The sequence below is a fragment of the Tenebrio molitor genome, chromosome 1 (genome assembly GCF_963966145.1).
Source record: "Tenebrio molitor chromosome 1, icTenMoli1.1, whole genome shotgun sequence".
Lineage (NCBI taxonomy): Eukaryota > Metazoa > Arthropoda > Insecta > Coleoptera > Tenebrionidae > Tenebrio > Tenebrio molitor.
Genome location: NC_091046.1, coordinates 23,882,220 through 23,907,228, shown reverse-complemented (window position 1 = coordinate 23,907,228; position 25,009 = coordinate 23,882,220). Strand labels below are relative to the sequence as shown.

Genomic DNA, 25,009 nt, shown 5'->3' with positions numbered 1-25,009 from the left:
ATAGTAATAAAAATTAAATATTAATGACAATCCTTGTTACTTTCTGACTTTACTCAAGTTTGAAAAATCACTTTATCTCAGTTGCGATCTTGCAATAGTTTCAAAATTTACGAACAGCATTTTTAATCATGAAATTACATACAAATAAACCAATAATCAAAATGGTAAAATTAGTGCAGTAATATTTATTTGACTTGTTGAATTACAATGAGCGTTCAAATATAAACCGGAATTTGGCTGTATTTTTTTATTTAACTGCAATAAGTATATTATTTTTACACTATTTCTTCACATATTCACCCTCTAAGTCTATGCACTGTTGTCAGAGTTGTGAGAGTTTCATAATGCCACGTTTATAGAATGTTTTTGGTTGGGCGCGAAGCCACTCATGCACAAACTCGGCAACACCATCATCGTCTTGAAATTGCGAACCACCCAATGCCTCTTTCAGCGGTTTAAAGAGATAAAAATCACATGGTCATAAATCCGGACTATAAGGTGGATGTGGAAGAACCTTCCAATGCATTTTTTCGAGGACATTTGTAGTCAATTGGCCAGTATCAGATCGGACGTTATCGTGCAGCAGAATGACACTTGACAATTGTTCAATAACAATTTCTCATTTTTTAACAAAATGCAGGGTTTACTTTTCAGTAAGCAAGTCAAAATAATAAGGGGCATTACGGTACGTCGTTTTCTAAAAAAAATCGGTCAATAGAATACCGTGACTGTCCCAAAAGATGGTGGCCATTACTTTACAGGCTGAACGCTCAACCTTCTTCTTAAACTTCTTAAACTTGTTACATTATTAAAAAATCCTGGGTTTTTGATAAGGCGGATTCTTCATAGTGTGCTTGAAGTCTTTGCAAAATATCACTTGGCTTGGCATCTTCGTTAACAAGAAATTTAATTATTATGCGTTGCGCAATGAAAATATGAAATGCCTGCTCTGTTATTTTGAGAGTTACTCAATAAAAACAATTGAAGTGACTATGACATTATCCACGTCTTCTAGATACCTCATTGCAAGAATGTTAAGAAGAAATTGCCGCTAGGGTCATTCGTTTGGTTTTGAGAATAAAATTTCGGGTATGTGCTATTCTTAATAAATGTATTTCTCCATTACAATCGAAGCAAATTTCCAAGTTTTCTCTATATGTAACATTTTGCAAAATTCGCAAAAGTTTTCCAAAAATTTTTGCTCCCAATTTTAACCAATCAAATCGTTTTGTGTATCTCTATTCTTTTTGTAACCATGCAAATTTTAATTAATTGTTGAATAATGATAATATATGCCGTGATTATTTGTTGTACTTCTAAAACTGAAAGAAATGCCAAATTTTAAATGTGGAGAAAAATATTCTGGATGCTGTTACAGCTTGACCACTCTACCAGGTACATACCAGTATATATACTCGCAGTATTATTAAGAGTACAGCAATTATAACGTACAGTTGCGGAATTAAAATTTCGGGCAGTATTTTTCTGTCACTTCAACAAAATCTCTGTAAACCACCTTTTACTGTCATCATGACTGACATTTAAAAGTTAAACTATTCTGTGTCAGTCATACAGTCATTTTGCTTTGATATGTTGCCTGCCCGTTATTATGCCACAAATCGCAATTTTTGAATGTCAAAAAGACAAAAACATGACAAGATTAAAAAATGAGGTTATTAACGTAAAGGTTTTAGAATTTATATTATGACATTGACAATACTGCTCGAAATTTTAATTCCGTAACTGTACAACGTGTCCAATTTTTGCAGACGCGTATTTCGCAAATGGATGCTTGACAAAATTAATAGACAGCTGAATTTAAACGATATGTTATCAACTGACGAAGAAGGTTTTACGAGAGAAGGCATATTCAATGTGCATGATATGCATGTATGGGCTGATGAAAACCCATATGCTATACCTATTTATGGAAACAGAGTTTTCAGTAATAATTTTTGGTAAATCTATGGGCAGGAATTTTAAATGGGTAACTAATTGGACTTTATATTTTACCACATCGTGTGAATGTACTCTTTGAAATTAGAGCAAAATATTGGCTTTTGCATGACAGTGCTCCCTGTCATAATGCAAACATTGTATGCAATTGGCATAATAATAAGTTTCCGGAACGATGGATCAGAACATCCAGGTTTGCGGCCTGCCAGGTCGCCGGACCCTTAATCCCTGTGACTTTTTTCAATGGGTTTCTATGAGGAACTAGTGTACGCTTTTCCAATTAATACCGTTGAACAACTAGAGAATCGTATTGAAGATGTTGGCCATTTTGAGCATTTATTATAATAAACTGTACTATTTTAATTTTAATATTTTCTAGACGATGTTCATTTTTCTCTTTCTTTATTTCTCGACACAACCAAAATTTGATTTAATGGATATAGCTATTACATACATGTGTATAGTCTGTCTCAATCCTAAATTTCCAGCACTTGTTGAATTATGTTGGCAAAATAAAAATATTTCTAAACTGGGGATTGTTATAACATGTTGTATAATTATTTTATAAACATGATTCGAAAACAACGTAATATACTTGACGCTAAAATGAAAAATGCTCTAGTAAAATGTTTCGAAGAAATAAAAAGGTTAGCACGTTCTTTTCCTTTATTCTAAAATCTGCAGTAGTAAAAACGGACACAGAATGATAACCTCACAAATACAAGATGACGCATTGTTCACCAAACAGTGTTGCCGGTTGTATTTCTAACATAGAATGCAGTGTTGGTGGAAATTTAGAATTGAGATAGACTATATTATCAAATTTTTTGTATAACAATGTAACTTTTTTGACAAAGCATAAACAGCTGATCCGTGATCTGTAATCCGTGATGCGTTCACAATCGACTCTTCAACGCTTACTTTGAGGAAAAATTTAAATGAACACCAGATATAATTTTAACCACGTAAACAATGTTTTTTTATTGGTAACCAATTTTGCTCATTTAAAACACGCCTGAGCGTGTTTAAATCGAACTTTAAAAAACGCCCTTTTCCATGGAAACATCACCAAACCCGAGAGGACCGGAGAAACGTGAAGTCGAAATGTTCACTCATTTAACATTTAAAAAAAAATATCGTAAAGTATTCGTGGATAACTGGTCTTTAAAACACTTGCTCTATTTCGAACACTCCGGCTGCGCCGTCGTGCTCGAAAAATCGCGCGTTTAAAGACCTTAATATCCACTTATACTTTAATATACCGAGCGATCATTTAAAAAATAAATCGAGTTTGCTTTGGAGCCTATGCTATAGCATGGGTTGCCACAGGTAACACGCCGACTCGATTTATTTTTTAATTGATCGCACCGTACTATTACATACATTTTCAGTTGTTAAGGTATTGAGATACAGAGACTACTAAAATTTGCAATCTCTCAAAATTAAAATGTTAGTAAATTAGGTTTTAAAAAATAACATTTATTTTTCGATTTTAATCTAACTTTGGTTGCGGAAAAAATTGGACAGAATGCTATTATTTCTTCGGTATTTTGTACTCGGGCTACGCCCTCTGGCTCTACAAGCTGTACCTGAAATAATCATGCACTTTTCTCCCTCGATGTATAATCTACTATTAGGGTATTACCACTACCAGCGTGATTTTTACTATTTAATCAACGAACAAGAAAACCAGCGCCACGCTTGCAATTACTATTTTTCTCGCGATTTCCCGATAAATAATACTGCCTATAAAAGTCCACTTTTTTACGACGCCAAGTTTTATCCTGCGCTAGCAGTGGGTTTCGCACGCATCAGAACTTATCTAGCGTTTACGGTTTTACTACAATAATGTAAATGTATTTGCTCCTAGTTTTCTGAAAACATTGTTAAACAAACGATTACATAATAAAGTAATTCACCATTAAATTTAGTAAAACATTTTTATAATTTCAAAATGAAAAAGTTATACAAGACTCCACACCTGTATTAAATAAGAGTTTTAAATTTTTTGACTTTTAGCGAGTGAACTGTGTTCATGTATTATTTATTACACTGATAATTTGCTTTTCTCGTTTATTTAGAGACAGTATGTATCTGGAAATTTTCAGTCAAATGAGATTATCTCTTCAACGATCCTTTATCGGAAGCACGTTCTCTCGCTCAATATTAGATTAAAATCATGATCGAATTCCCGTGTACGAATTCTCTTATTTAATCTATTACTTATTGAATCCTTAAATAGATTATTAAATATCAAAAAGAGTCGTATACCGGTAATTCAATTTCTTTTGTTATAATATTTGGTTTCATACTATAAATTAATGCTAATTTTTTTATTCTTTTGTAACAAAGCCTCCAACAAAGTTAGAGAAATTCATGAAAAGAAATAATCAAACGATTTCTAAACCCAGTTAGAGATGGCAGAAAGAATAATCGGTTTGTCGAAGCATTAAATTGCTTCTCATTGTTTTTAAGTCAAGTTAATCGAGATCATTTTCAACAGTTCGTCTAATATTTGCAATCCCTTTAAAAGCACAATACAAACTTTGAACTTCTCCTTTTATTATAAAAATGCATTTCATAATTTTATTTTTAAGCGCGTTGGAATTTGGACTGTTTGTCGTTGTCGCTAGTTGTAATTATTGTGAAATTTGGTAAATATTTTCGACGTTTGACTAATTTAATTTTCTGACTTTCTGTGTAGGTACTGAAGAATTTTTATCTTTTCTAAATTAAACGCTATGTTGTCAATTTCAGATTTTGTATAATATTCTCAAGTATAATTCAAATTATTATGTTACAATTAAACGGCGAACAAAAAGGTGTGAACGATCGGTATTAGTGTTGATTGAGAATATCCTGCACTTTGTTCCCTTCTCTCAGTCAGCGACGGTCGTACCCGTTGGTACCAGTTAAGTCGCTGTATATCACGGAACTGGTATTTGTTATTCGTTATCGTATTCTTTTAATAATCTGGTAATCCCATATTCAATTAAAAAAAGCCGACAATGTCCATTGTTTAAAATTCCTTGAATTACATATCGATGATGAGACTATTGTGAAATTCGTATACAGGCCACAGAGTGGCTTTTGAAAATTTACTAATATGTAGTAAGTAGATTGTAGTCTAACAACGTTAATAAAAATCAAATTCAGGTAGCAGGACTTATCCTTTCTGAGGTGCGTTACCTTTTTTTCATAATCCAGTTAATTTGGTGGTGGCATAATGGTTTTCCTGGTTTGTCAAATGAGAGAGTTTTCGTGACAAGCATATCATTAAATATAACTATATTTTTTCACTACTAGTCTCAGAAGGCGTCATTATTGACTCTCGAACCGACCCCAGAAGTAGAATTTCTCTCCCAAGGCTAATAATTTTTTTAGGTATTATTAACCAGGGTCAATAATGAACAGCCGTCACCTAGCAACGAAAGATTTTCGTTAATTTCATTGGTTAACGTAGATGATTTTCATAGCAACCGTTGAAAAATGAGAACTCGGATCGTCGCATCAGACAAAATAATTTAATTAATAATTATTATCAGAAAGGGTTTTAACGTATCTAGTAGTGAAAAAAATTGCATATAAACCACGGTAGAGAACATTTTCTAAGCCTCTTCTTGGTTATCTACCTTGGTGTATAACATACTATTTTCTATCTACTAATAAGCAAGGACTCCAGACACAGTGTTAAAGTAGGTACTGAAATAGTTATTTACATTACATATGCTGTAGGCTACATTTTACAGCGCGAGGTTTTTAGATTGAAACACGACCGCGCAGCGGGAGTGTTAACAAAAACCGAGCGATGTAAAATGCCTACCGCATTAGTAATGTATTAATCTTTTTGGCCGACGACCCATTAAGTACTTGTTTTCTCAAATTTGAAAATTGTTGTAACCAATAATTTTGCAAAACCTGTCAAAGACTGACATTTAATTAATGAAATGGCAGAAAGTTATCTATTATACCGATAACTGACACGCTTACGATTTACACCAGAAGATAGCGCCATCAGACTTTAGAAGAAAACAATTAATTTCTGTTCATTTTTGAAAACTGAGCGAATTAATGGTAGCGGTATCTTGTCTTAGTGTACGTGTGATACGCTAAAGATTTTTTTGGAGGCTCCAGAAAGCTTAAAAATTTCTTGTTATTTTACACGCTTCGTGCGGTAAAATGACAGATAGTTTGATTAGTGTGTACAAATCAAGATATCCTAGCTGTTCAAAATGTGTAAATATGTCATTTAGAGTTGAGGAGGCCAAACATTTTTTTTTAATTTGTAGCGTGATGTGAACTAAGATCATTTTTACGCGTTGAAAATGATGTTAAATTGTTATTTGTTCTAATATGTGCAGTTTCTCGATACGAATGTTAAGTTCTTGCTTTGTAATTAGATTTAAGTTTGATTTTTCTTTTTTTTTCTTTTCTTTTTTTGTCATACTTTGTTATTTTCTTTTATTTTGTTTAATTGCAGAACGGTGTTACCTAACCGTTACCATTTGTATACCTGTAAAAAAGTGTACAATAAACAGTTTACTTACTTACTTACTTACTTACTTAAATTCTTATCCACTGCAATGTTTGTATCGATTGTTCATTTAAATTTCCCGTCAAAGTTGGCACTAAGAGTCGATTGTGAACGCACCACTCGTCACTCTACAGATGAAAGACACAAACAACGCAAAAAGTGAGGTTAGATTTAAACAGCTGATCAGAGTTTGTGCGAGTTGGTGCGTTCACAATCGAATCTTCAACGCCAACTTTGACGGAAAATTTAAATGAACACCGATATATGTATTGCACTTTTCAAGTCTTGTCTAGTTGCACTAATAACTTCTCACAACATTTTAAACGTTTTTAGAAGAAAAAGGATCGTCCATACCACGCTGTTTTTCTTTTTCATTTAATAACTTATTCACTATCAACTAACAATTAAATAATTGTATATTATTCAATGAGCGGATAATGATGACTGTTATTCGTGAGGATGATTTTGTGTCACGAGCCGTAGGCGAGTGACGTAATTCATCCGAGCGAGTAATAGCCACTATCCGCGAATAAATACTATCGTGTCAAAAATAAATTACTTACTCCAAAGGATTTAGGAATATTCGTTACTAGGTTGCCATAAATTTGGTTAGGTTGGAGGCTATGTGGTTTCTGGTGATAAACAAAAGATATCTCAAAAATGTAAAGCAGCAAATTCCTTATAACACTTGCAAATGACTAATTTCTCGCTAAGTGATAGATGATTTTTCGTTTCACAATCAATTTTAGTTTCTGGCGGCATATTTAGTTGGACTTAATCTCTCAATTCATAGTAACCAACCTTAGGATTCAAAATTACTTTTGAAAATTCTAGTTACACACAACGTGAAAAACGTTACATATTTCCCTAGAAGTTCGAAATATAGAGAGTCATTTATTTTTGACAAGATAGTAAGTTTCATTATTAGACAAACTGAAACTGACGTTGTAAAATTATTACTTTGTATACTTGATACCATTGCATTAAAATTTGCGATTGAACTTCATAAACCAGTTGCTATGATATTTGCAGTAAGTTTTAAAATAATTATTCAACGGGCCGTAGGTAAAGAATCTGTTATCCAATGAAAAACACTTTAGTAATTATCCAATAGGAGTGAAAAAACATTTTTATTTGATATACAGGGCTTATTTCTGAATTTATTTTGTGCGCAACCAAAAATATTAATAACGCTGACCACTTGTTACCGTTTGTAATGTGATATTGTTTCGTAATCGTAGGTAATATAACTTGGCTAAAAATGTCAAAATGACAGTTGATGAATTTAATAATTATTGGTTTCACGAAATATATTATGTAGATAACATAAAAGCCTTCCTTTCTCAACGGGTAAGATTTGAGCAGCAACTATAAGAGACAATATCCGTATTCTAGACGAGCCTCGTTACACATTATTGCCCCTCGTTAATTTTCTGAAACATGTGTTCATCGTTGTGTAAAACTTTCATGTAACTTACGATCTTGGCAAGCTAACAATATTATAAAAGTTTGATGCCTTTTAAAATGTCAATAGTTTTAAGGATTCTTTTGGAAACTTTAAGATGATAACTTAAATAAATTTTAGAAAAATTATTCCCGACAATTTTGGTGTAATTGAAAACAGTCAAATCCATACCGGATGTACAAGCCATCCTTCCTACCTAGATGGTCAGTGACCCGAACTTGACGAACTTGACTTCATGTTCATTGGCAAATGTGAAACATGTACATAATTGACTTGTAGCCTGAATTTCTACCTTGCAATTATGTATATGTAATTTATAAAGTGGCGTTTCTGTTAATAATAATTGTTTTATTATTATTTCAGAGTTGAGAGTAAATATCGTGATGTGACATACATATTTTAAAATTGTGTTTTCTAGGTTTATTAAGTTGTATATTATGTTGATGTATTATGGAATAACATACACAAAAATTAAAGTGGAAAAGTAAAAAAAAATTCAACAAATTAAATGAAATGATCAATGACTAAATTCCAATTAAAACGTTATTACACAAGAAACTCATCAAATTTCCTACAAGTCTCGAAGGACAGAGCGCACGAAATTAGTTTTCTTCCACGACCACTCTCAAGTATCACTTTTTGGTTCCTGCCTTTAATTTTTACAACTTCTTGGATAATTTATCCATCTAGCAACTTATTAAATAAAAATTGTTGTTATCTATGTTTAAAAATTGCCAAAACCTAATTTGGTTAATTTGGACAACATTGATGAAAGAAGCTTTTTAGATTACAGTTAATAATATTAACACATCAGGTATATAACGTTAAACTTGAAACTAAATGATAAATTAATATTTTAACTATTGAAAGTATTTATATAGATATAAAGCAAAAAAAATCACAGACCTAAAACTTCTTCTTCACGTGCCTCTCTGTTCCAGACGTTCTGGATCATGTTGGCTAATCTAACTTTATTTTCAGCTACTCAATGAATACATTTTTCTACTCTATTCATTTCTACATTTAACTTCTTACGAGTGGTCCCCCTGATTTTTTATGATAGTTCCGAAATATGTATGTATATGTATTTCTCTACTCTTTCAACTGTGCCACAATCTAGTCTCAGTTGCGGGATGGGGACGTTATTTTTGCTTATGATCATATCATATATGTATAGTCCTATAGAAACTCTAGTAGAATTCGACTTTGGTTGTAAATTTAACAGCAACAACCGAAGAATAAGGTTTTATCATCAAGTAATAACCTTTGTCATAAATACCACTACCACTATTTGTAACATTCCTGTCTGAAGCTAACACTGCGAACCCCAAACCGACGACCCTTATTAGCGTTTATCAGTAGGATTATTGCCGCAGCATAAAGTTCTATTTTTCCAGTGACAAACATAAATTTACAACCAAAGTCGAATTCCACTAGAGTTTCTGTAGGACTATACATATTTGGTCTTATTGAAGTTGGCATCAAGTCCATATCGGTGATTACCAGTTGTTAAGCTCTCCATTACCTCTTTCAGATCTTGCATACAGTGTGATTGTAAATGAATGAGGACAAGTTGAATTTGGCGCCTAGTGAATAATTTATCATGTTGGTAACAAGTAGAGTAACGTCTGACATGACCATGGGCGTATCTAATGGGAAATTGGAAATTGGTGAGCCCCCCTAAAATCAAATACCATTAAATTAATACATTTATTTTATAAAATGTATGTACTATTCCGGAAACGGAATCTTGGCCAACATTTTTTTGACATTTCTAAAAAAATTATGTAAACCAATCATTGTGTCATTAATAAATGACAATTATTAAAAATCACTTTGAAGTTTTTCTTGTGACATCAAAAAAGCAGGGAAATGGCATTATCGAGTCAAAAGTTGGGTTATAGTCATTTCACACATATTTGTCAGTTAAATGTCAGTTGTTGCCAAGATTATGGACATGGTCCAGAATAGTAATATGTATAGCTGTTTGTTTAAAAGATTAAAACAGTAAAGTCACAACAAGAACACGAGAGAATTTAAATATTATTTACTATCAGCAAATATCACGGTGTATTAAACATAGATGTTATTTAATCGCTGTCCACTTACTAGAATTCCTACTTGTGCATCGTCTAGGATTGCTCTGAATATACAGTATGTCCACGGATTGAGTTACAAAGAGGTATGATTGACAAAAAAAAAATAAATTTGAATTCCATATCTGGGGATTAAGCCCTGCTTGCCTTGAAACTATTTTTAAGTATATTTTCGATTGTTTCAAATCAAGGAGGCCTTGGTGGTTTGGGAATAGTAGTTTATTTAACGAGTTCGCGTGTAATTTGGGCTTTTTTTGGCATGAGTGGGCCAGTTTGAAACTCGAGTGAAACGAGAGTTTTAAAGGTCCACGAGTGCCAAAAAAAAGCCCAAATTACACAAGAACGAGTTGAATACAACGTTTTTTTGTTCGACGAGTCCCCCAAAGGCTCCAAATCGCTGAAAATCTTTAAAATTAGCTTGACGTTTCGTTTTGACAAGTTGTCAAATTTATCAAAATCCGTTCACATAGGAGAAAATTCTCAAATTCTGACAGTGTCGAATAAAAAAAGTATCTGTTCTGTACTAACTCCGGCGAAACGTCATTAAGAAACACAATGTAAAATGCAAAATTTCAAAAATGTCGGCTTACTTTTATGAAACCGTGTCTGCAAAACCCAATTAACTATGTAAATGTTTTCTTATTTTTTTAACATTTAGTATGCAACCAGTTTCCATACATTTTTTCACTAATTTTCGGACGGCCACGTGAGAAATTGTTGTTTTAGGATATTTTCGTTAAATTTGTTGATTACGATTACGATAGCAAAGATCGCCAGTACTATTTATAACATTGAATTAAGTATATATTATAAGAAGAAGTTTATTAACACTTACACCGTTTTAATGTGTAGTCTGACGTTTTATAAATTGCTTAAGCACATTTTCAGTAAATAGCTATGGTAATGCGACTTTGAAGATAAGATTCGCCTACTCAAATTTTTCATGAATTTTAAAATGAAATCAAAAGTCAAAATATTCGAGATAAATGCGAATAAAAAAAGAACTGTAACAGCCAGCCTAAAAATAAAAACTGCTTTAGGAGCCTGAAAACAAGCAGATCATTTTATCAAGAGTGACTTTTTCTGTAAAATTCAAAATAATTGTTTTTCCTCTTTGTAACTTAATCCGTGGGCATGCTGTATGTTCTGAACAAAGATTAAACAGTAGTGGCGATAATACACAATCCTGTCTAACTCCTTGCATAATTTTCACCGTCTCCGTCACCTAAAGCATTAATTAAAAATTTTCATTGGTAAATTCTGAATCTGAATTATCTGTATATGTATTCATTCTGCAACGATGTTGACTTTAAAACAATGTCTTCATCATTCAAATTCATTAACTTTAACAGACGTTCTAAGCCATTTTCAATATTTTTTTTATGTATTTTTAGATTTATTAAACTCACTAATTTTTTTGTTTATGATCAAGTAATATGTGTTCTCTAACATTTTTCACTAAGCTCTGTGACGTTCTTTGTCTCAGCATGTTACAAATTTTGTTCCATGACTCCACATCTTCGAGTTGACACTGAGAAATGATTATACAATCTGCAAGACATGTTGCTGGTACTGTCATACGATAGATATCTGATGCAATTTTTGATATATAACATTCTTGGAAGGTCTATAAAATCGCAGACTCCATGTTAATCGGTTTATATCTCACATTTGTAATAAATTTTATAAAACGTTCAATTATGTACCATTATCAAGAATGTACCGAATAATAAAGGCTAACGGCTGTGGCTGCTGTTGAAATATATGCTTATTACGGGCAATTCGCCGCTGAGGGTATCGAATGTACTACTCGTACCATTTCACATTTAACTTTGAAGATCCTTTAAGGCTAATCGGGATGACCAAGTGTGCGAGAGAGATACAGATATCGGAAAAGTATTTAGCGTTTTTTAAAGAAACGGTATGACCGATTTTCAATTTTTAAACTGCAAGTGTCATAAAATATTACTTCAAAATGCGGCAACTTTTTACTTTTTTTATTTTTGATTGCATTCAAAAAAAAAAATTTTTTTTCTTCGTTATTAAAAAAAAAATTAAAAATCTGCTCAACGGCGCATGTGGGGGCCAACTTCTTAATGGCAAATCTTTTTTTATTTTTAAATTTTGACAAAAAATAACGCCCGAAACAGAAATATACGTTTTTCTTTGACAATCACATACCGACAATATTAAGTGTACAATAAAGATAAGATTGCACTCTTGCATAGGAAAAAAAAAGTGGAAATACAGGGTCCATTATAAATGATTGTAGCCGAAGCTACAATATGTTATGAAATTTTTGCCGCTTCACTGTGAACTGTCAATTTTTGTCACTCTCAGTGTTATTTTTTAGGTGAAAAGTGGTGAAGAGAATTTTATTTATTTATTTTTTTTTTAAATTAACGATTGAGTTGTTTTGCAACAAATTTTACTCTTGTGTGTAAACGGTGTGTTTTCACTTATTCAAACCATTTTGATCATTTTTTATATGAAGCGACAACCATACATTTTTACAACTGTACAGTGGCGAGCACGGAATTTCGCACACATTGGACATTTCACTGACTTAATTTTATTAAAATGAGATACTGGCGGCAGTTTCGTGACAGTTTAGGTGAAACATCAGTCATGATCACATATATCATGCGTATCCCACCTCATTATTGATTATAATGACAATAAAGCTTAGACTAGATAGTTTTTTTTTAATGACGTACAAATTGGCGTGCGAAATTCCGTGCTCCCCACTGTACGTTGCAGCAAAAAATCAAGTGGCTCCAAATGTCACTGTCAACTAAATAATAATAATTATAAATAATAACTAAATAAATAATAATTTGAATATAAACATTTAAACTAGAGTTCTCTTTACAAAATTTTGTAAACATCACCTGCTATTGAAAGATTTAATTTACCACGCGAAAATGGTGGTAGGGGTTTTTCAAATCTAGAAGTTCTGCAACACAATCAAATTGCTTCACTAAAATAGTTATTTTTATATTAAGTGCGCGAAGTGAGTGTTTTTGTGCATGAAAAGGTCTTTTACGCCGAGACGAAGGTCGAGGCAGTATAAGCCTTTGAATGCACAAAAACATCTTCGCGCACGAAATATAAACAATATTTTTTCTATAATTGATTCAAAAAATTGAAATTAAAAATTCAAATTTTTGAAGGAACTCTGAAGTTTCAATGCAGTGACCATGTTGCTAGGTAACTAATAAAAAACAGTGCGTGAAATGAAAAACAGAAATAGTCGTATGCGTGAAATTGCATTTCACACACTGTTTTGTATGGTTTCTATGGTTTCGATCTTACTAACAATGTAAAAAGAAAGACACGTAAGAAAATGACCCACTTCATGCACAGATAACTATGCGTGAATTTCAAAAATACCGACAACTTCCCGAACATGCCTCACGGCCAACGTTGGACGCTCGGCAGTCGTTATTTATCATATGTACAAGGGTCACACAATGTGTCAAACTGCCATGCGTCCAACGCATCTGCAAGTCATGTGAAATTTGACATTTCACGACACGTTTTTCAACGTTTCTCATGTCCAAACTGTAAGCCAGCTACAAGCCACAATACGGCTCTCCCTGACTTTTTGTGTTGTATAAGACAGTTTTATACAATTTTGTTCTTTCTGCTGTAGTTTACGCAAGCGAACTAAAATCCAGAAATGTAATTTTCAAAATTTTTAAAAATCCTAATCTGATTATTTCCTTCGTACATATAAAAAGCCGTAGTTGCTATGGTTTTTCTGGCTTTTGTATCGGTTAAATTTGAAACGTCAAAATTTAATCGGGTAAATATTTATGTGTCCAAATTTTTTCGCTTCTGAATTTTTTGCAATCATTATATTATCAAAGTTGTTGCAACAAGCATTTGTTTTCTGTTGCCTAAATATTTAAAAAAAATGTACTTTTTTATTAACTGGACTGATGTAAATACAAATAAATAATTCGTTATAAAATCTATTTGTTCATAATACTTCAGGAATTTTGTTACGTGGAAAATTTACTCGACATATTTCTAAGCAAAACATTTTGACAAAACGTCAAAATTTAATCGGTTATTTTCATGCACTTGGGATGTTACTGTTGATTAATTCCCACATACATCAAACGTGCGTGTTCAGACAATCAGAGCGCTTGCTTTCATCCAATCAAAAAAGTTTATCGCGGATAAATCATCCTCCTAGTCTGTCTTTTGTCAAAAGCGGATAAAATTTCATGTTACTCCTGTCAGATTCTCAAATTGTTTTTAAGATTGTGTTTTTAAAAACTGTAAGTATACTGGGCGCCCCAAAATTCGCGGAACAACTCAATGAGGCAATGTCAATTCATGTTAGAAAATAACGAGGAAAATAATTAAAAAATTCTATACCTCTTAGATTTGAAGATATGGGGGCCCAAAAGGTGCAGCTTTGATCTCATTTATTTTAAATAATAAAAAATATTTTGACTATTTGTCTTTTACTAGCCAGTGGCCTAATAATTTTGAACGATTGTGATCAGGTTTGCAATTATTTTCTTCATTATTTCCAGCATTTCCAAGTAGTAATTTTATATTCGTTTTACCTCAAATAGTGTACGGCAACACGGCTTTGATTTTTCCCTCTCATTTCCATGGATACAATAAAAATGAAATATTTGCAGACTATTGGGATGCATAGAATGTTCTAATTTCTAATTTCTCTTCAACGGTTTCTATCACAAAATTGCTTATTAATTTAAAACAGCAGCTACCAACTATTAGAAGATTGCCTAAAGCTTGTAGACATTTAGCTGCAGATAAATTAAGTTCAATTATTAATAATTGTCTTTCGACCAAATCAATCTCTTCATTTGAGGATCTTTTGCTATTCTCTTATAGAGCTTTCAATGTAGCCGAGAAATCTGATAAATCATTATTCAATGAATAAGCATATAAAAGAAAATCTTTCTAATTTTGAAGTACCTCAAATACGAACATCTTCTAAGAGACGAACACATTTATCACTAGCTAAGAAAGTGGAAGCAAAAGTAGCCGATTTTGATATCAAAGGAGCTGTTAAATTATTGTCCTCGGATGACTCATTAGCTTCATTCAATGAAGATGTTGCTGAAGAATTAAAAAAAAAGCATCCTTCACCATCTCGCGAACTTTTTTTTTTCAGATGCTTTCAAAACGGGAGACTTTTCTTTAATAGTTAATGAGCAAAACGTTCGAGAAGCTATCAATTCCTTTCCTGCCGGTTCTTCACCAGGCTTAGATGGCATGACACCACAATATTTAAAAGATATTATATCTTTATCAGCGGGCGAAGCAGGTCAGCGGGCACTAAGAGCTTTAACAAAATTGTGCAATTTTTTATTGTCTGGCCAACTTCCTTCAGAAATTTGTTATTTATTATATGGTGCGTCTTTATGCGCCCTTCATAAGAAAGATGGAGGAATTAGACCGATCGCTATAGGAAACTGTTTTCGAAGATTGACTTCAAAGCTTGCTTGTTTTCAAAGTCGTAATATTGTAAATTCGTATTTATCTCCACACCAACTTGGAGTGGCAACTAAGCTAGGATGCGAAGCAGTAATTCATATTACACGTACCTTTGTGAATAACGACCTAAACCGTAGCAAAGTTGTTCTTAAATTAGATTTCAAAAACGCATTTAACTCAGTCGAACGAGATTGTATTCTAAAAGAAGTCCAATGTCATACCCCACTTCTTTACCCTTATCTTTATCAATGCTATAGGAATCCTTCAACTTTATTTTTTGGTGATCATTTAATTTCTTCTTCTGTTGGAGCTCAACAAGGAGATCCTTGTGGTCCTATGATTTTTAGTCTTGCCATTCAACCAATTATTTTATCTTTGAATTCTGAACTGAATATTTGGTATTTAGATGATGGAACCCTAGCTGATTACCCTGAAGTAGTTTTGTCCGACTTTAAGAAAGTTATCAATTTATCCAGAAAAATTGGTCTTGATTTAAACTTTAACATATGCGAGATCTTTAGCTGTTCTGGAGACACAGATTTAAAAGTCATAAAGGAATTTCAAAATTTAGCACCAGGTATCAAAATTTGTGACCGAGGAAGTTTATCTCTTTTAGGCTCTCCAATCTTTGACCAAGGCTTCAAAACCACTGTCGAAAAAACTATTATTACAGTTGAAAATCTTTTAAATAAAGCTGAATTTCTTAGCAGACACGTGGCTTATACCTTAATCAAGAACTGTCTTTTCATACCAAAATTTAATTTTTTATTAAGAACAACTCCTTTTTGGAAATTTTCTAATTACGTTAATTCCATTGATTCTTCTTTAAAGTCTTCTTTAGAAAAAATACTTAATTTACGTTTAACTGATTTACAATGGTGTCAGTCCACTTTACCGATTAGATTTGGTGGACTGGGAATTCGCCGCATTTCCGATATTTGCCTCCCTGCTTTCCTATCTTCAGTTCATGGTGTTCAAAAGCTTGTTTCTCAATTACTAAATTCAAAGGATAATGAGCTTATTATTCACCATTATGATGAAGCTTTAGCAGTCTGGGATGTAGAAAATGAGAACGAAAGACCAACAATTCCACAATTTCAGAAGAATTGGGATAATATCAATATCAAAAGAATAATTTTTTTTTTCATGGGGTAGTAAAATTTAATAAACAAGTAATAATTAAATGTACATATAGATATAAATCATAAACAATGCACTTCTTCAAGTGGAGTTACATAAGACAGAGTGCCTAACATACTTGCAGCATTTCCACGTTGAATTGCCAATGAGATTCTTTGGTAGAAGAAAAATTTTGCTCTAGAATCTCCGGATTCAATCATAAGTTTTGCACCAATGAAATCGATAAATGTTTTACATTCCAAACTCCATGGACCTAACGTTTCGAAAGCTAATGCTTTAAAAATATAATTTGCAGACTTTAAATTTTTATATTTGTCATGTTTTCGTTTACTTGCTTCTTCGGCAGCTGATCCTGCAATTATGGAAGTTTTTCTTATGTAAGAATCAGCTAAAGTGTCAACACATGTTACATCCCATATTAGGCGTTGACCTTTACTCCATGGAATGAGTGTAGCACCATCAGGTCTTTTACCATCGTCTCTCAAGAGGCCACATGGTTCAAGAGAGGAGGAAATGTGGATAGAACTTAAGGCTCGCTGGACTTAATCTTTAATTCATCTAGGGTCTTGGCTCGTTTTAAGGCTTTGCAATGCAGAGAATCAGGATCTTGGTTACATGCAATACCTTCTCCTAATATTGGTACTCTTTTAGATAACACTTCCTTCCAAGTTTGTATTGGTTTAAGATTGGGTTGTAATCTTTGTACACCTCATATTTGCAAATGCAATGCGAAAGTTGATGAAATTGGTATTCACGGTCTAAGTTGTTCCAAAAGCAGTGGTAGATTTTCAAGACACACTGAAATTAATTCTATTATCAACCGGTCTTTGACTTCTATTCATGTTAATTCAACTTTCGAACCAAACGGACTATCTCGTGATGACGGAAAACGCCCTGATGGGATGACTTTAGTACCGTGGAATAAAGGTCAACCTTTGGTTTGGGACGTTACTGTCGTAGATATACTTGCAGACAGTTACGTATTGAAAACATCTGAAGTCTCAGGTTTTGCCGCTGAAATGGCTTGCAAACGCAAACATAACAAATATCGTTCAATTATTTCGTCAAACTACATATTTAAAGGTTTAGCCTTTGAAACCTTAGGCCCTTGGTGCAAAGAAACAATAGATTTCATTAATGTCATCGGAGACCGACTTATCGCGGAATCAGGGGATTCAAAATCTAAGAAATTCCTTTTTGAGAGGATTTCCCTTGCCATTCAACGTGGAAACGCTGCAAGCATTCGGGGCACTTTTCCAGATTCCGCATTATTATCGGAAATTTTCGCATTGTAAATTAAAAATGTTATTTTATGTTAAATTTTAATAAATGATTACTTTTATTTTAAATGTTGCCACATTTAGTGTAACGAATAGGTCCATATCTTCTACAAAAAAGAAGATTGATTTTTTTAAACATTTTTACCTGATCTCTTAATGACTACTTAACAACGTACTACTACGTTGTTCCGCGAATTTTGGGGCACCCAGTATAAATAAATCGAGCTAAAGCTCTCGGGTCTAACCAGAATAAAAATGCTCAAATTCAACTCGTAAAATTGTCAAAGCAAAAAGTTTTCGTAAAATTGAAAAATTTATCCGATAAAAAAATTAGGTCTTATTATTTTACCTTCAACCATTTCCTCCGATGCAAATGTATAATGCCGTTTAATGAACCGCTTTGTACCAGTCATACAGGGTCGCTAAAAAATAAGATGCGAGTATGGACACACTAAATATTTTCAGAACTGTTTAGCAGAGCTCGTTAAAATGTGGCACACAGTTAGTGTTTAAATTCTATCATCTGAGAGTTTTTTAAATCTTCTAACATTATTTATTTTGAAGATACAAGGCTAACTTGATTTTTTTAAATGGCATGTGGGGTCAAATTTAATACATATTTTTGGAAAGAATATTTTTTGTGAATTCAGTGATGTTAAGGCGGCCTTACACTAAGGCAACAATTGGCAACATGTTGCCCGCAACATTTTTTAGTAATGACCGGCAACATTACTAAAAAATGTTGCAGGCAACATGTTGCCAATTGTTGCCTTGGTGTAACGCCGCCTTAACACATGCCCACCTTTATATTTATTAAAAGGTAAGATATCAAAAATTTAATTGTAATTTTGATTGATTCTTTACAAAATTTTGTTCAACGTATTCATTATTCACTCGCGTTTTAAACTGGCCCACTCATGCCAAAAAAGCCCAATTTACACACGAACGAGTTGAATACAACGGTTTTTTGTTCTACGAGCCCCTTAAAGGCTCCAAATCGCTTAAAATCTTTAAAATTAGCTTGACGTTTCGTTTTGACAAGTTGTGATATTTATCAAAATCCGTTCACACAGGAGAAAATTCTCAAATTCTGACAATGTCGAACAAAAAATAGGTAAATTTTCACATTCTAAAATTTTCAGTTTTTATATCGGGTGATTTTTTAAATTTCACATCTCGCCATCTTATATTTATTATAATTAGGCCATTACAGTAGGTATGCACAGCTGGTTAGATGCGAAATTTAAAAAATCATCCGGTAGTACAGTTGGTTAATTTTTTAAAATGTCATTGAATTTTGACCATAATTGTAACTTAACTCTCATAAGAAGGTTTCACACTATGGAAAAATTGTAAAAATGTGTGTTGATGATAAGGCAATGGTTTGCCTTTGGTTAAATTAACACTTTTTTTGTGACTGAAAAATTGCACACATTTATTGACATAATTATATTTTTTTTCATATTCTCCCTTGCTCCCTTGATCACTACTTTTTATGCGTAAAAAATGCAACTATGCAACTAAAATGCAACTACGCATTAGGCCACTATTGACATCAACAATGTGTCAATTTTATTCTGACAGTTCCCGTTTTTTTTTGCAACTAATTGTACATAATAACACCTGCCGCAAATAATGGTTTGTGTGATGTTATTTAAGGAGTCAAACTGAATATCGCATAAATCACAGATCCTATTAAATGTGTCGCATATAACTACAACGGGAAATTTAACTAGTGCATGGGTCCTTGCTGCAAGTGCTACTATAAAAAATTATCTAATGTCGTGCAGTAAGCCTGAGAACTGCATAGGTACATACATTTTGAGATCGTCTACGAACAATAGCTTTCTCCAAGAAATCTTGGTTGGTAAATCGCTTATGAATAATTTTACAAAGAACAAAGGTACCAAATTGTTGCGGAACTCCTGATGTAGGAGGAAACCAGTTTCGATATCTCATGCAGTGTTGACGACGGTCAGTCATGTAAGAACGAAATGGTAACAACCATGAACGTGAAACATCAAAAAGACGTTATTTTCCGAGGAGCATACGATGGGTGATTTCGTCAAATAAGCCTTCTGGAAACACATTACATTAGTTTTAAACTACTGAATTTATTCCATAAGTAATTTCTACCCTGTATTATACATACACATACAACGTGTCCAAAAAGTCTGGAAACACCCCAATAAAATAGAAACGAATGATTTTCGAGAAAAACACAAAAACAGGTGAACTAACGTTTTCAAAAAGCTTTCTGTTGATGGTATCTGCTTGCTGTTTTTCATGACCTTGGAAGAGTTATGATGTCATCAAAGGTTTTTTAAATGGCAACGTCGCATTTTTACTACCGTTTTTAATAGATCTTTTAATTGTCTCCCCGACGGAAAAAAAATTCAATTTACGTAAGAAATTTCCTGACAATATCTAATTGGTTATTAAACAATAAAGAAAACTTTAATTTTGAAAGGCAACTATAATTCTTACAACAAATGTTCAAAATGTTGTCCTTGAACATCTTGATAATATCCTAAACGATAATAAAATTCGTTTTGGACGTTTTTTATTATTTCAGATTTTTTTTTTATAACATAACTTTTTCAAGGTCATCGAAAAGACCGAACAGACACTATCAGCAGAAAGCTTTTTACACTAATTGACTTGTATTTAGATTTTTTTCAAAAATTATGCGTTACGTTTTCATTTGGGTGTTTCCAGACTTTTTGGACACACGGTAGGTATAGATTTAATTATTTTTACGAAGTTACAGAAAAAAGAAATAGGTCTATAATTTTCAACATTGGTATAATAATCTAATAACTTAAATAGAAAACATAATTCTGGATGTATTTATTTACATACATATATTTTCGTGTTCGTTTCCTGGGATATATAACCGAGAAAGTGGTCAAATATATAAACTTTCCCGGTTGTATACCTAACTTGACATCTGTCAAAGATAACCTCAAAATTTACAATAAATTAATGTTTTTTAAGAGTTTGCCCAAACGAACACGAAAATTGTTATTCAATATTCGTGCGCTGTCAGTTTTCAGGTATTCGGCCTGTTTTGCAGCACTTGGCTGACGCCTCGTGCTTCAAATTTCGGCCTCATACCTGAAAAGTGATCTGACAGCGCTACTCATATGAAAATAACTATTGCTGTTATTAAATGTGTTGTAACATAAATCCATACAAATTGCTGAATATTTAAATGTGTGACATACATTGACAAAAATAAATTACCACATCTGCAGTTATTTATTGTTTACAAAATGTACTTATTTGAAATGAATCACGAAATCAAAATATTATGCATGTATAGTAAATACATAGTATGCAACAGGAAATAGGTATGTATACGAATTTGGAGCCGACATGAATTATTCAATTTTCCTTGATTTAAAATGAACTACGTAGTTGATTGAAATCCCTTATCCGACAAAATATGTGCATCAATATTAATTGAATATTAATACACATATTATAATTCCTTTTTTTATTGCATAAATATTCCCAGTTTTACTATTAATAATTTACAACAATATTTGAAAATTTTACACATTACACAACTAAACTAAATTTTAATAGTATTTTACAGTAAAAGTCCTTTACTGCCGAGCCAGAGAATTTGTGAGACGAGCTCGCAGAGCGAGTCGAATATTACTGGCGAGGCTGTAAAGGCCCTAACGGACGCGTATTGTACAATAGTTTTTGTAATATCTCTACGATTCGTTCACAATTATCTTTTTGAAATACATTTTTTTCAACGCCATCGAAAAAACCGAATGATTAATAAGTGTGCGGAGAACGTCGTCATGTCAACCGTTGTTTGTGAAAAAAAATTGTTTCAATGTTGTTTGTCAGATTTGTTCAACACAACTTTCCGTTGAAAATAAACGACTGAAATCAATAAAAAATCACGATCAAGATATTCCCGATGTCCGGAGAGCAAGTGACCAAGTGAGGTCATCGTTATTCCCTGCAAAATCGCGCTTGTGTTGGTGGTCAAATTCTGAAGAATCATTTTCGATCTCGTCTACATCTGCTAGTGTCATACTGATTTAGATTAATTCAAGGTGTGTCCCATAACATTAAACATTAATTATTGTACCAATTGTAAAAAAGTTGAAAAATAAAGTTTAGATCTACGTTGCTATAGTTATTTAGTCATTCATAACGGCCGCTCCCGCTCATAACGGACACCCTTAACGGACTCCGGCCGTTATGAGGTTGTTTACATGGTGAAAAACAGTCCGGAAAGTCACCTTTAACAACTAGATATTACAAAAAACAAATAAAAAAACTTTCCAAGTCCAGAGCTTTTGGCCACGGTTCCCAAAACACTAGCCGCATTTCCTCTTTGAATAGCAATACTGATTCTTTGCTGAAAATAGCTAAAGGACTGGGAAACAGCAGGTCAAAGGTTTCTCTAAAGAAAAGGCGACAAAAGTGTAACTTTCTTTAATTCTACAGTATTTGCTGTGTTTTAATTTTTCGGTGGAAAGAGTAGCGGAACCAGATCTTTTGGAACAACCATCGAAATGTGTTGCAGCCATGGTATCAACACATGTTACATGTTACATCCCAAACAAGTGTTCTACCTCGTTTCCAAGGGATTAAAGTAATCCGATCTGGTCTTTTACCAATCCGTGAGGTTCAATAATACAAGGAATGTTAACTGAAGAAAAAGTACGCTTTAAAAATAGTATATTACACTCGTTTAATAAGAAGTATTATCACATTCGTTCCATTAAAGCACAAAGCATTTCACGCTACGCTCGTCGTGCTTTAAACACACTCATGTGATAATAAAGCGTCTTATTAAACTCGTATAATAATGTACTATTATATATATCTCAAAACAAATCTTACAAACAGGTTGTAAGTATATTTTACATAAATACACATAATACATTGATTTGCACATTTGTGTATTTTTACACTCTTTCTTTTATCAATAACATCATCGATTCCGATTGATATTTTAATGGACTAAAAACGTAAATATGAAATGCAGAAGCTGTTGCCATAAATTTACAGCGAAAATCTGTAGCTACAATTTGCGCCACTGTGTTGAGCGAAAGGTTACGGCTAAATGTTATTGGAAAAGAGTGATAGACATATTTCGGCTTTATTCAGCTTTCGGTATCGAAGCGGTTGGCTGGTTTCTTCGGCGAGTGTTTTATATTATATACTTTCCGTTTTCCATTTTTCCACGATCTCTGGTAAATTGTCTCATATTTTATTGCTCCGCATTAAATTAAGCCCATTTTTTGCAATAATACGGCAAATAATTTAGTCTTGTTGGATAACATGAACGAAAAGTAGAAGTTCAGACTTTTTAGTCATAAGCTCATTAGCTCATTACCCATTGGGGTAATTGATTCACATAACTTTCCGACCCTAACGAAATTTAAATGCAGCCAGTAATACGTTATTCAATGATAACTTGATACCTTTATTTACAATGAAATCTGGACACTCCTGGCATTATTGACAATGACTTGACAGTTCCTTTTTGAATAATTCTGAAATAATTTTTGTTAATTAAAATGTGCTCCAATGACGAAAGGATCCATATGATATTGATATACAGTGAGTTTTTTTTAAGACTGGCCATAGGGTTTTACATGCTAATTTTTCAACCCCCTGTTAACTTTTGTTCTGATGAAAATATTTAAACCATTTTTGGAACAAAGTTGGGAGATTTTTCAAACTATCGGATAGATTACAATTCAATATCCCAAATTGTCGAAAAAGTAGTGAAAAAAATATTTTTTAGCGCGCCGAAAGCGTTCAAAATTGGAGATCGTCAGGTGCTGGTTGAGCCGACAATGGCGCTACTCTGGCGGCCGCTCGACGTACTATTATTTGGGCGCCCTAAAAATATTGTTTTCACAACTTTTTCGACAGCTTGGGATATTGAATTGTAATCTATCCAATAGCTTAAAAAAATTTTCAACTTTATTCCAAAAATGGTTTGAATATTTTCATCGGAACAAAAGTTAACAGGGGGTTGAAAAATTAGCATGTAAAACCCTATGGCCAGTCTTACTGTATGATGAGTCAGTTTCTTAAATTTAAAAAAATATATTGTCGCCTCACTTTTGTGAGGGATCTCCAAACCATACAAAAGTTTAAAATAATTCATGTTTTTGGATCAAGTTATGAATGAAAAACATATTGCTGGGTGTAAATACATATTTACATTTCTTTAGGGTCGGAAATTATGTGAATCAGTCTGTATTTAGTACAGTACCAGTAGGTAAAGGTGTTTTTTTTTAATTTGGCGTCGAAGTAGGCGTTGCGATCGTACCACTCGTGTAAAAGCGTAAGATTTAAACAGCTGATCCGTGATCCGTAACCTGTATAGTGCGTTCACAATCGACAGTTCAACGCCTACTTCGACGCCAAATTTAAAAAAACACGCGTTATGTATTTCGTGTTCGTTTCCTGGGATAAATAACCGGGAAAGTGGTTTTCGAAGTTGAGGCGTTCTTTGTAACACGAGATACTATACATTATTCTTAAGAATTTTAGTCTAAATCTTCTTAGTAAAATGTTTGTATTAACGGAGATAATTGATTGTATATTTTTATTGTTTTCTAAAATTTTGAGTCCGGTCCTGTCTATTTCTCCGCTGTACTAGATTAATAACTGACGTGGCCCAGGATGGTGTCTTTCTGGAATTCGCTCTGGGTACTCTCTGGACGCCGCAGCTGCATTCTGATAACGTGATAACATTGCCCATACATTACCAACATATCTGTGAGCTCATTATTTTCGTAATGATAAAGCCATTCCGAGTAATTAGATGACAACTCTGACGGTATTTTTGATTAAGGTCCATGCTCTTTTGATTTTTTTTTTTTGTCAATTCTAATTTCTAACAAATCAGCGCAAATTTGAGCAGGACCGGTTTCAAAAATTTCAAAAAAATTAACTTATTGTATCTTCATTGCCGTACACATTTTACTAAGGTGATTTTGGCTAGAACAATGCATACTAAAGTGCGTCTATCGATATTTTAAAACGACCTTTTGCTTCCTTC

General features: G+C 33.0%; 1 protein-coding gene across 1 annotated transcript in view; it reads left to right on the top strand.

The window, feature by feature from the left end:
* Positions 1-25,009, top strand: part of mgl (megalin) — a 76,768-nt gene that overhangs the window by 24,578 nt on the left and 27,181 nt on the right. The window lies entirely within an intron of this gene.